This window comes from Nilaparvata lugens, chromosome 1, assembly GCF_014356525.2.
Source record: "Nilaparvata lugens isolate BPH chromosome 1, ASM1435652v1, whole genome shotgun sequence".
Taxonomy (NCBI): domain Eukaryota; kingdom Metazoa; phylum Arthropoda; class Insecta; order Hemiptera; family Delphacidae; genus Nilaparvata; species Nilaparvata lugens.
The window spans coordinates 16,034,731-16,047,477 of NC_052504.1; the positions used below are offsets into that span (position 1 = coordinate 16,034,731).

At 34.6% G+C, this 12,747-nt stretch overlaps 1 protein-coding gene and 1 long non-coding RNA gene across 5 annotated transcripts in view; one reads left to right on the forward strand and one right to left on the reverse strand.

Moving 5' to 3' along the window:
- Window positions 1-12,747, reverse strand: part of LOC111056709 (SH2 domain-containing protein 4A) — a 53,969-nt gene that overhangs the window by 13,700 nt on the left and 27,522 nt on the right. Inside the window, exon 1 of one of the 4 annotated variants that reach the window (XM_039431994.1) lies at window positions 12,015-12,257. The exons of the other annotated variants lie outside the window; for them this stretch is intronic. The gene's annotated coding sequence lies outside the window, so the exon portion shown is untranslated. Of the gene's footprint in view, window positions 1-12,014; window positions 12,258-12,747 lie in introns of those variants that run through there. 4 annotated transcript variants of the gene reach the window in all.
- Window positions 2,171-8,440, forward strand: LOC120352278. Its single transcript, XR_005571740.1, has 3 exons — window positions 2,171-2,227; window positions 3,835-3,958; window positions 8,389-8,440. It is a non-coding gene; the product is annotated as an uncharacterized LOC120352278 (long non-coding RNA).

Consider the following 12,747-nt stretch of genomic DNA (forward strand, 5'->3'; position numbering starts at 1 on the left):
AGGTACACTGTAGCTATAAAAAACTTAGCTGTGCAACATACTAGTTGGGATCATCCTTCATTATAGGATGCTACTTTCCTCAAAGAGATGAGATATGAGTGTCGAGTAATGGTCTCTTTACCGGACATGGCTTTCAGCTCATCAGTTCAGTTACTGCTATCGGTTTATAGTATAGTCGAATTACATTGAAGAATGCTCTCTTAACCAGTCAAGTGTAATTATTTTATCCTAGTAACATGTAAGCAAGATTAGAAAGTTATAATAGATGTGACAGTATGTGCTCTTCAATAGTTTCACCCTTCAGTAGGCAAGCCTGTTTGCAAGGCATTACCCACTCAAATCGGGAGAGCTTATGCTAATTTGTGATTTATCATAGTGACGCGTCAAACATAAAATATGCTAGAGGATAGTCTAGTTTACTAGCATATTTAGAATCCTGTCAAGTAGACATCCCACTAGCATTGTGTAAATTGACTGAAATGACGTATACATTCTTATCAGAGAAAAAATTCGATCCTAGTTGTTGTTGAATATAAAGAATTCTTGATACAACTAACTACGATAGAACAAATTTCTTGTTATATTGAATTCAATTCAGATACTCTAAGGCTAGCTACACCCACACACACACACACACCGATTTTTGGACGTACTATATTTTGCCGTCCTTATATGAATTCTATAAGATTAAACGGAACTCAACAAACATAATCTGTTAAACATCATCTATTCAATCTAATAGAATTTTTGTGATCCTTGAGGTACGTTCTATTGTGGTTTGTAACTGTGTAATGCTAAGTAATTGGCGATTGGAGATGTACCTCAGATAAAATAGATAAAAGACCTCAATAGAAGATGAGAGATAAAGTGCATAGAAGATAGACGCAAAGAATAAGAGAGTTGCAAATGCAAAGAGGTGGATTCTTCAAACGACTATTGTTTCCCAGTTAATTCATCAACACAATGTCTTCCTAGTTACTTCGTCATTATTACAACAGTTTCAATCGAACAATGCACAGCAGTTAACAATTCAGCAACAGCAACAAAGGTAGTCAACTGATAGTCGATTGTAGAGGCATCCCAATTATAGTACAATTTTGCAAAGCTGTTCTTTGATACTGCATTGACGTTTATCTTTTCAAAAATTCAAATCTTCCCTACTTTCAGAACTTGTGCGATAATTGCACTACTCCTGACTTGCAGCATAATGCTAATATCACTATCTGTCAAGCACAAGCACTGCCAAAAGCTACCTTGAAACACTCAACATTTTTCAATTCATTTCATCTCCCTAAATTTAAATTATTTTAAGCTCCCCCCCCCCCAATAATTTCGAGGACGCAGTCTACGTCCATTAATATATTATGTTATTGAAAATTTAAGGATCTGATAACGCTAAAATTAAATAAAAAATTCTACTCTTTTAACTGAACATTTCTTTAAAATAAAACTTAACCATTACTGACTGAAAAAAGGTAACAACATTTTTCAATTCATTTCATCTCCATAATTTATATGATTTTGAGCCCCCCCTCCCCCAAGAATTTCGATCACGCAGTCTGCGACCAAACCCCCCCCTGTGGGCACCTCTGTCTTTGAGATTGGGAAAATGTGGGTATTCAACAAAATTTATTACACTAGAAATAATGAAACCGGGGTATTCATTTGAATATTTTAATTATACCTGTACAATTTTTAATAAATAATAGAAGATATGTCATTAAACTTCCAGTTAATTATTGTTATTTGTATAATTGTATATTGTATACTGTATAATTATTGTTATTGAACTTTCTTTAATCAATAAATAATGTCACAACTCAATTCAATATGAATTGGTCTGCACGACGGCACTAGATATTGAATTAGGACAATAAATTCTTATTTCCTTGCAAAAATAATTGATTAGAATCAATCCTAATTTGGCTAGCTTGAATGATCGAGATATGATTATTCCCTCGAGCAATGTGAATCTTGTCAAAGAGTTTTTATATGGCATGTGAAACTTGTATAATTTACATCTCAAATGGAAACCTAATTTCCTTATTATATCATCACACATCTTTCTTTTCTTTGTATTCCTTTGGATTTTGACGTAGCCTACCTATTCTTCACAGTGAACTGATTTACTTGCAATGTTTCTCACCAACCTTTACTTCATTCATTTCCAGTTCGCTCACGGAGAATGGCGATTTGAGCTTTCTATTTGATTGCGGTCTTTCCCCAGGTAAGCTCACATTAATTATGCTAATTAAATACAAGGGACATGAAAACGTGTATCGATAAACTGGATCGACGAGTTGAACTCTAAACCTTTACGATTTTACGAAACTAGAAGAAATCATCCCAGCACGTCCTTATATACTATTTATGAGTTGGATGAAATGGGTTTTATCATGTTCTATCAAATCTAAGCTTCCACATCAAGGTCTAAATTGTATTTTATCAAGAAAAAATATAGAGTTTAAGCTCTCTGATTTGCCAGTTATAGACTAGTAGCGTGAAGTTGGGAATAGGAATATTATCGTATTGGAATCATGCTAGCGTAAATTCACCATTTTTTGCATAAATTTTGTGTTGAAATAGTCTTGGTGACAAACTTTGAAATGTAGAGATTGAAATTACGCATATAAAATAAGAGTATAAGTAGCATAAATTATCACGTCAAGGCAAAATGAATTTTTTATCGTTTTTTCAAAGAATAGAAAACTTTGAATTGAAGTATACTGTCGATAATGTTCTATCTATTATTATCTAATAAAATAAATAAATATCCCTCTTTTGTGCTGGAAGTCTCAGTCAACATCATCATCATCATGATGCCAATGATTCCATACATGAAATGAAATAGCTGTTTTAAAGCAACTTCAATTATTATTGTATTATTAATTGGAAATATTTCTAGTGATTTCGTATATTGTATTTTGGCGAAATAAAGATTTTGATTTTTGATGAAATTCCGATAATATCCCTGGTAATCAAAGTAGAGAAAAGAAAACTAGAACTATGAAATTCAGTTGTTGATTGGATAGAAGTGACCCAAGTGGAGAACAGTGAGAATGGTTATATGTCTAGCAAGAGTCTAGCAAGACAAGAAAGTGCAAGTGTAACGTGTACAAGGTTGCATTCGATTTCGACTCTTCGCAAAGGCCTGCTTTTTAACGCTAGTTAGACACAAACAGTGAAACCAAATCCAGCATCTAGAATGCAATACGGGAGAGGCCAGTGTCAGATCGTGGGGCGACCGAGCGATTCATTACATCAGCGTTACGTCATCAGCAGACGCGGGTGATGGGGTAGGTGGGTGGGGGTGCCCTACCTACTTCTGGCCACACCAACCCTCACTTCACCAACCACACTCCTCGGTCCACACCTTACGATTTGAAAGGCAACTTTGAAAAATCTAATAATGAATACACAAAAATTAATGTTGTCAACCGTGGATCAACAAAGTGGTTGATAACATCAATTTGTGTATTGAATATGAATATATTGAATATGAACATAATGAATACCCAAATTATTGTTGTCAACCATGGATCAACGAAGTGGTTGATAACATCAATTTGTGTATTCATTCCATTTATGAATAATAGTGGTTGACAACATCAATTTGTGTTTCATTCCTATAGATTAATATTATTTTTTTCAATAATTCATTCCTTATAGATTTTCAAAGTTTCCTTTCAAATCGTAAGGAGTGGACCGAGTCACCGAGGAGTGTGGTTGACAACCTCAATTTTCATAATAATTATTCATTATGGAAAAATACCGCATCACTCACAACACAACCGAACTGTTGACATTTAATCGATTTTCAACTTATTTTTACAGGAGACGGAGACTGATTGTCAATGGAACAAACTCTTCACTATCGGACAGTATTCTTGTTCACCTGAGTATATCAGGTGTGAGAGGATAACTATTGATCTAATAATAGATTCACAGAAAGACAAGAGTAAGTTGAGATAAGTGTAATCAATGAAATCCTTCAGAAAGTCCCCAGGTTAGTGTTATAATTGTTTCTATCACACCTAAAGCTAGTAATGGCTGTTAACGAAGACAACCTCGTTGGGGTTGAAGTTGCAGTATCAAGACATGAGGTATGTTCTTTAAAATTGAAAAGGATTGATTCTTAAAATCCTATTTGTGGGGATGTACAACACAACAATATACTTTATAATGACTATCAAACATGAGAAATAGTGAGATATGGAATTGGGGCAAAATTCTGAAAAATGAGTTTTGAATATTAGGTAGGAGTGTCTTGAATGGTAATGAGTTACGATTGGAATCATTCAAAATCAAAATTAGATTCATCGTGTGTTCCACTCCACTGAAATCATATAAGAAAAAGGCGAAATATTAATTGAACATTGAGGACGAACGCACATATCAGCAGACAGACGGAGTAAGAATCCCTCCCCAGGAGTTCGAATGTTCGAAAAGTCCGTCTGTCTGCCTGCAGACGTGTGATTTTTTCTCCGTCTGCCTGCTGCTGTGTGCGATCGCCTAAAGTTCAAAAATCAGAGAACACCCAGAAAATAAAATCAATAATTATTGATGTCGTTTCCTTGAATAATTCTTCAAAGAACAATTTCCTTTCACTTATTAGAATTGAAATGTATTCAATATATCTATCAATTCAAAATTTAAAATCAGTTAACGGCAGACTAATGAAACGTTGTTTGAGCACGGTATTAGCATTTCTGCAAGGCCAAAATCGATTGCAAATAAAAGCGTAGGAGTTTGCAAGTCTAAAAACTGGGTTGTTGGCATTTGAAAGCTTTCATTATATTCTACAGTGGTTCACGCAGGGAAAAGAAAGTTCATTTTTCTGTAAGCACTGCATTTTTAATATATGCACACCACCTTATGACACCAATCTCTTTTTTGTCACGGAATGACTGAGGAGTGTCCCATCAATCATTCTTTTTGTCAAAATTGTCATCACATATGACAGTGGCTTGAATTTGATAGTTGAAGTATTCCAGAATTATCATGAGTGCAAAACAACTTTCCATTACATTTGAATAATACACTTATTATATTTAGTCAAGTTATATTTATATCATCAAGTAATACAACTCTTACATTTACACTTTCCATCCCATTACATTATATCTACACATTATAAGACTACACAATATTTATTACTAGTGTTCTACTCATTGGAGAGTAGCGAAGAACTGGGAGAAAACTATGACCTTGTATATTGAAAAACGATTATTGAATTTCAACTCCCTCAAAATATTTGAAGATGGCAAACTTTTTCAATTTTCGCCAGGTTTGGAAAAGAACCAAGTGAAGTTCATTAAAAGAGAGAATGCTCGGCTCGAGTGAATTTTGTCAACAGAAGCGTGGGTTCTATCGTGACTTTATAATCGACAAATGAACAGAGAGTGTTCGTACTGTATGTGCATGGTTGTATGATGTAGCCTTGTGCCATTTTACGTCCTTATTGTGGCAGATTTTCACCGACTCACACTCACGCACACAAATCAAACTCTTTCTCTCACACCAATCTATCTCTTTTTCGCAGAATATTACGGTATTCAACTACTTTCAACTGACACACAAAATTTTAAACCCAGAAGAAAACTGTAAATAATACTGTTTACCGTTGAAACTTCACTTGATCTCACTCAAAGGGTGAAGAATGGCCCAAAAAATAGTATGATAATTAAGTTTCTTCATCCTTTCATGCTGCTTAATCACATAATCACAGTAGTCGTTCAATAATAGTACGGCTGAGTAACAAATAAAACAGTTAATGAAACTGTACTGTTTCATAAAAAAGACTAATTACTAAATGAAAGCGAACGAAAACAAGAAGGGTGTTAAGATTTATATTGTGACTTATCACACACAACATGATTCGTAAATTGGTAATTTACAACAAAATAATTGAAAAATATAATTCAGCTAGTAGGCCATTTTATTGTCTTTTTTCTTTAGGGCTACTTTTAATACAAATAAAAATATACATCTCAGTACTTTTTCAAATTATTTTTTAAATAATTTAAAAGGGTACAGAGATTTACATTTTCTTTGTATCATATTCAAAGCTCATGTGTTGAAAATAAGCATTAATATTTTTTTGACAGAGTTCCGCTATCTTGACAACATACAGCAGAAGTTAGACGCCATTATTTCTATTTTAGGAGTCCGATTTCAGAGGGAGTTTTGTCTCACCAGCCACATTTGTCTTTGCAGATGCAGTACTCCTTTCTTGACACTCCTAATGACTAAATGGGTTTCCGAAAACTATTTTCGTTGGAGCATTAAGACTATAGATTCGTTGAAAGGGATTATAAGGAGCAGTAAGTCTACTTTGAAGAAAAAGTGAAGATTTTAAGGGATTCACATTCATATCACACCATACCACCGTAATTTAGCATGACAATTTATTTATTTATAATTTTTACAAAGAAGCACTGATCGGAAGAGAAAAGCTAAGGATACTCCTTGTACTATTTCTCTCCCAAATTTAGATAGGTAACCAATGGTTAACGGCTAACAGTTGAGAGTTCGAACAAAAGGGAGGCTGCTTCTCAAGAGAACGAACAGTAGGAATAATACATGAGTGAAAAGTGGTCACACAGGGAAAAAAGATGGTTCAAATTGTTGTTTGGTTCGTATACTCATGAGTTTCTTCTCATGAGTTTGGCTTCACTTGTTGTTCCCACAGAACTTGACCAACCGCAGGCCGTCCAAAGATGGCGGAGATGCGTGTATGATCGGCTATAGATATACTGTATTTGAAAATTTCTTTAGTGAGTGTGATTGGACATTGGACTGCACTGCTGTATGTACGAGACACAACAAAGACTTAGGCCACTGGACAAGGGCTTTATGCAGCACTTTGTCTCGATCGACATCAGCCACATGCACGCTGATTCGTCACGTCATCATAAGCAGCAGCAGCAGTAGCAGCAGCAGCTCTAGCTGCTTCAGAAGTAACAAGAAAGCAATGAATAAAGCCGGCATAAAAGGCAAGCGTGACCGTATCACCGCAACAAAAGCCATCAGAAATCAACTTTGTCGGCCACTAATCATTTCAACCGCACACTCAAAACTCATTTCTCAAGCCATTGCCCTCGGCTAGGATCACTGGACCTTTAAATATGAAGATTAAGTTCACATGTTTCACAGTCTACCACTTGTTAGGGATCTCTAGTGAGGGAAGCTTTTAAACGTCGATTTTTTAGAGAACCCTTGAGATACGAACAAGGAGAATATAAGTTTATTATTTAATATTACGTGTGATCAAGTAGGCCTATTAGATTGTGTAACAAATTTTTTCAAGGCAAACGCATACTGAGTATTTGAGTGGAGTGTTTTCGAAAGCTAAAGAGATACAGATACTACAGTAACTATATTACCCATTCAAACAAAAAATGTTTTTCTTTCAAATTCAAAAAATCATCTAGTTGATAATAAAAAAAACCAACTGCTTTTGCTTTACCATCAAATGCTGCGCAACAACAATATTACAGTGTTCCCGTCTGGGAACTGGTGGATCGCCCCCTTTTATTACTTTACAAACAGGTCACCAATCATTTATTACAAATGATGGATATCACAGTTCAATCAATTTAATGTTACACCATATTAACCATATTACTATGGGTAATATAGTTACTGTAGTATCTGTAACTTTAGTGTATCTCTTTAGCTTTCGAAAACACTCCACTCAAATACTCAGTATTTGTATTTGTATCTGTAACAGATACCTGTAACCTGAATAATATCAGCTATCGAGTTTTCTATAAATTCAAAACACAAAATAATTAGTTACAATAATCTGAATGATTGAATGAATAAATAAATATGTTACTAAATAAATCAGTTACAATCTGATTTGTAATTACAGTATGTTATTAATATTATGTGCAATGTGAAATCATTGAGTGCTTATTTGCCAATGAGTCTGTGGTTAAAATTAATGTGGTTTAAATTTTAATTTGGTATTGAATTATTGTGATAAATTTATCAAAAAATATATGAATTATAAAGAAACCATTGAACCATTGTGATTCTGAGATACTGTAAGTGAATATTTGAGAACAGATAATGGCATTATCGTGATAATATTAAAGTGATAAGATTAAACTATAAGGAATTATTAAACGGATAAAGACGATAGATTGATAGATGGAGAGTGCTCTTCAGCTATGATGACTCAAAATTGTTTCCCGAATCAGGCATTTGAAGTGACTGTGAGAAGTGAAGATTTTGAAACTCGTAAAATAGCATCATCATCATCATCATTATCAGTTAGAATAGATTTAAAGAGACCAGAAGCGAACTGACATTACATAGGCACTTCATTACATCACACACAAAATCAGGAGTTTACTTTGATGCTGAAGTATTTTGTTGCAGAATAATTTGTAAGAAGGCCGTCGAACGAATTTCGCCTCAACTTGGTGAGTCAATTAGTATTAGGAAAAACAAGAATCATTATTATATTTCATAATTAGAATACGTGAATCCAATAGGTCGTATCCTATCTGAGGAAGTTCCTTCTCTGAGGATAACAAGGAAGAGCCTTGAGAGTCATAGATGAATAATCGAGACCAAGCCTCTGTTCGAAAAGAGAGGTAAGTTAATCTGACCTTACATGGCCAACGAGTCTTCTAAAGAATAATATGCAGTATGCAAGAGAACGCGCATCGAAGTGCAAAAATGTGTTCATCAACCTGCGTTCTGAACTCAATCTATATAATATATGATTAACATCCAACGAATGTTGGATGATCTTATCAATGGAGGCTACTCTTATCAATAACAGGAACAACAAGCATGCTCTAATATCTCTAAAATGCTCTAAGCAAAAGGGTTCCTGACGGTTGTATCTGTGATTTTGAAGCCTTGACCTTCTATCAATCACCTAAAACTCAATTTGGTTAAATTATATATCAACCAATTCATTCAAGTAATTCAAGTACATACAATTCACCAACTCTGTCCCCTCTAAAATATCCAAGAATGAAGATGGAAAAGCAGAGCGATAAACGGGAAAATTCGCAATAGTGTTGGAGAATGCAACGGAATAATACTAATGATAGTGAATACAGTGCAGTAATGTATTTTCTTCGAGCCAGGATTGATAATATAGGACGATATGGGCAGTACTCATTTCATAATAAGCTCTTTTATGCAGCTTATTCACTCAAGATCAAATACCTACTACCTACTTACAAAATATATTGAATAATGAAATATTTCACATTGAGAAGTATGTTTGGTAAATGGGATTTTACGATATGGTAAAGCAAAAAGATCTATTAACATTTTATCAAGAATTATTTTATATATTGTTATTATTCAGGCTGTAACATTACAGTGCGGATTATTAAAAAAAAACTATCCAATGTTTCAAAAATTTGGTAAACCAATCTAACTGAGCAGTGAGAACTAATTAAATGATGTGAGAGGCATTAGGACTCCATTTATTCTTAGATACTAATAGGTTCCAAGTATTACCACTTAACACAATATTTATAAATTTCAAAAATACCTAAATGTCTGAGGGATCCTTTCACAAGTGATTCAGAAGAAAAGAAATGTTCCTCAACTGTGTATTTTTCCTGTACTCTGTTTTTGTATTGTGTAGGCCTACTGCTTCTGGTACTAAGTATTGTGTACAGAAACAGTTTTCATAAAGACGTGATTTCAATAATTTCTCTTCTTCTTCTTCTTGCCTTCATGGATTAGGCTTTTGCCTGTTCCGACTCACAACAGCATTCTACAAAAAATTTAAATGTTTTGGAGGAATATATTATATCTAAAATTTATAGCTTATACAAGTATAAAATGTTATTAATTTTGAATTTCTTTATCAGCTTTTCCTATATTCTTATTTGATTTCCTCTATTGCCATCTTTCCGAGGTCTACCAATGTCTCTTTTTCCTATCGGATGATAATTTAAAATTTTTAAAGGAATTCTTTCCGTTGGCATTCTTATAATATGTTCCCTCCACTCGTTTCGATGACATACAACTTTTTCATTCATGTTGAAGGCACCCAATTCTCTTCTTATTTCTTCATTTCTTATGTGGTCTCGTCTGTCACAGCCCTTCGTTCTGCGTAGGAATCTCATTTCTGCTGCCTGCAGCCTGCTCTCCTGTGATTTCGTGGTGATCCATGATTCACTTCGTCGGAATAATTTCTCATCAACATTAATCCGAAGTAATCGGCATTATCCGAAATCATCTTATCTACTAAAAGGAATCTGGAAAACAACACCAATCACAATTTCCCCATAAAAACCGAAAATCGACGCTCAAGAAAGTCTAGTTACCATCTCTCACGAAATTCAACTTTCTCTTATTGAATTTAGGCTTCGTTCAAGTTATGATTGTACCAAGAGGAAACATGTACCTACAGTGATAGTCGTTGTTCGCTTGCCTTCTTTCGAAGTCTTCCTCTTCATTCCTGTGAGTTGTGCGTGATCATTGTCGCTTGCTTCCTTCCTCTATCTGAAATTGAGTCCGATGTTTAACATTGGACTTTGCGTGATCTGCCCCCATCATCCGTTTCGTTGTTTATTTTGTATGCCACCTTCATACCGTTACGGCTCTTGATGTGCCAACATCTACGGTATGAACAGTACAAAGTACATCCATGAAGTTAGAAGCTATCTAACGAGCTGCAACTCATTTGACAAATTATAGACTACTATCATTTCAGTGCATTTACACCGGTGACTGGGTCGTTATTATCGTCTCTGATCGGCAGCTACTTATCTCCTCTTCAATCATATTCAGCTCTTTTTATACTGGGAACGATGGATAGTACCGTAATTTGGTTGTTGTTTTTCGGATTGTGAAACCTTTCCATTATGGAACTAATGGGAAACTCAATTTTCAATGCTGTTAAGAGCGCCGAGAACAGTGGCTAGACAACTGGTAAAGAGCATGGATCGTATGAATGTAGCCTATATTAAATTATATTGTGGCATCATTTTCTCAATGTACCGATCAAACTGAAAGCTTAAACATTGATTAGCAGAATATGTAGGGTTGACGATTAACGATTAGCTGTTGACCAATGAAGGTTGAGCTAGACTGCCATTGGCCGAGACGAGACACACCCAAGTATTCCAAATACGGTCAAGAGAGCCGTCAAGTCTCAGTCAATGACAGTCTAGCTCAACTGTCATTGGTCAGCAGCTATAATGACCAATCAAGTATTCTATAGTATACTATAATGGACACACCCAAGTATTCCAAATACGGTCAAGAGAGCCGTCAAGTCTCAGTCAATGACAGTCTAGCTCAACTGTCATTGGTCAGCAGCTATAATGGCCAATCGTAGTAGTGCTTCATTCAAGTATTTAAAATATCCTGCTGCTCAATGTAAACTTTCAGATTATTAGATACTGATTATGTTCTAAAAACCGAAACTAATATCTCAGATTGTTCAAATAAATTAGTGGGTTTGACAATATCAAGTCGTTTTCATTCAATATGGATATCTAGTATAACATCACCTTCACAAGATTAAAGTAACAAAGGAACCACCCTCTTGACTATTTGAATGTAGAGTAAAGTTAGCAGACCGATTGTGACTATGTAAGAGATAGACCTATGCTAAACCACCCAAAGATTCATGTAGGCCGAATTGAAATTGTCTCTTGGAAGAGCCTGGATGCTACTAATAAAAAATAAAAGCTCTGAAGAAGAAGAAAAAAAAACAAAAAGGGTACGTACTAGTCTATTCAATTAGAATAAAACATTTGTAATGGTTAAAGGGAAAGTATCAGACAGAGCATAGAACTGAAAATACTTAATATCAGGTAGCTTACGAGCCTACTAGTGAGTTAGGCCTACATTTTTTATTAACTTGCTTCTGTACCGTATGTCATTAAATTTCTCCTGTTCCTACAGACCAGCCCATTGCATGCTCATAGCTCAATCTATCTATCGTATGTAGTTAGCTTAATGACAATGTCCTTGACCGACAGCTAACCCTATCTAATATTACGACAATTCCGTGCAATTACCTTCTCCATTTCTCAATAGCAGATAAAATAGCATGTCAGAGCTGCAACGTTAATCAAGTTTATTGAAAAAGTAAATTAAGTTCGATCAGCTACCGTATAGCGCAAAAAGTAAAAGTTCCGCAATAGAATTTAGAACTGAAATTACAGAAAACGCGGACAAAAACTGCATTACTGTATATTTAATTTAATTTGATAGCAGGGTGTGTAAAAAGTATTTGACTTTATTTTCCAAACTAGCAACAAAGACTGAACATTGAACCATAGAACGTGATTGTTTTCATACTTTTTGCACGACTGCGTCACAACCGCGATTGATAAAACTCAAATGGAATTTTGAGTGCATGATGTAAAAAATGAGTTAATAAAGCGAGCAATACTCGAGATAGAATGGCAATAAATTGTGATTCACTTCATAGACAAAATAGAATGCTAGTTAATTGGGGCCTGAGCAGGGGAAATGATTTATGTGAAAATTATCTGAACAAAAAACTGGATCATCACTAATCCATTAATTAATTGTGGATAAATCTCGAATCATAAAATTATTACTATCAGATAAAATGTTTCAAGGAACAAGTGAATCTTTTAAAAACGACCATGGAATTTCAAATTATTTGTTTCGATCAACTACTATCGGGGGCTTTAAAACATAGGATTGCATTGTAATTGAAATAAAAAGTTAACTAGAAATAGACAAGATACATAATAAATAATGATCAAATCAAAAAAAAAA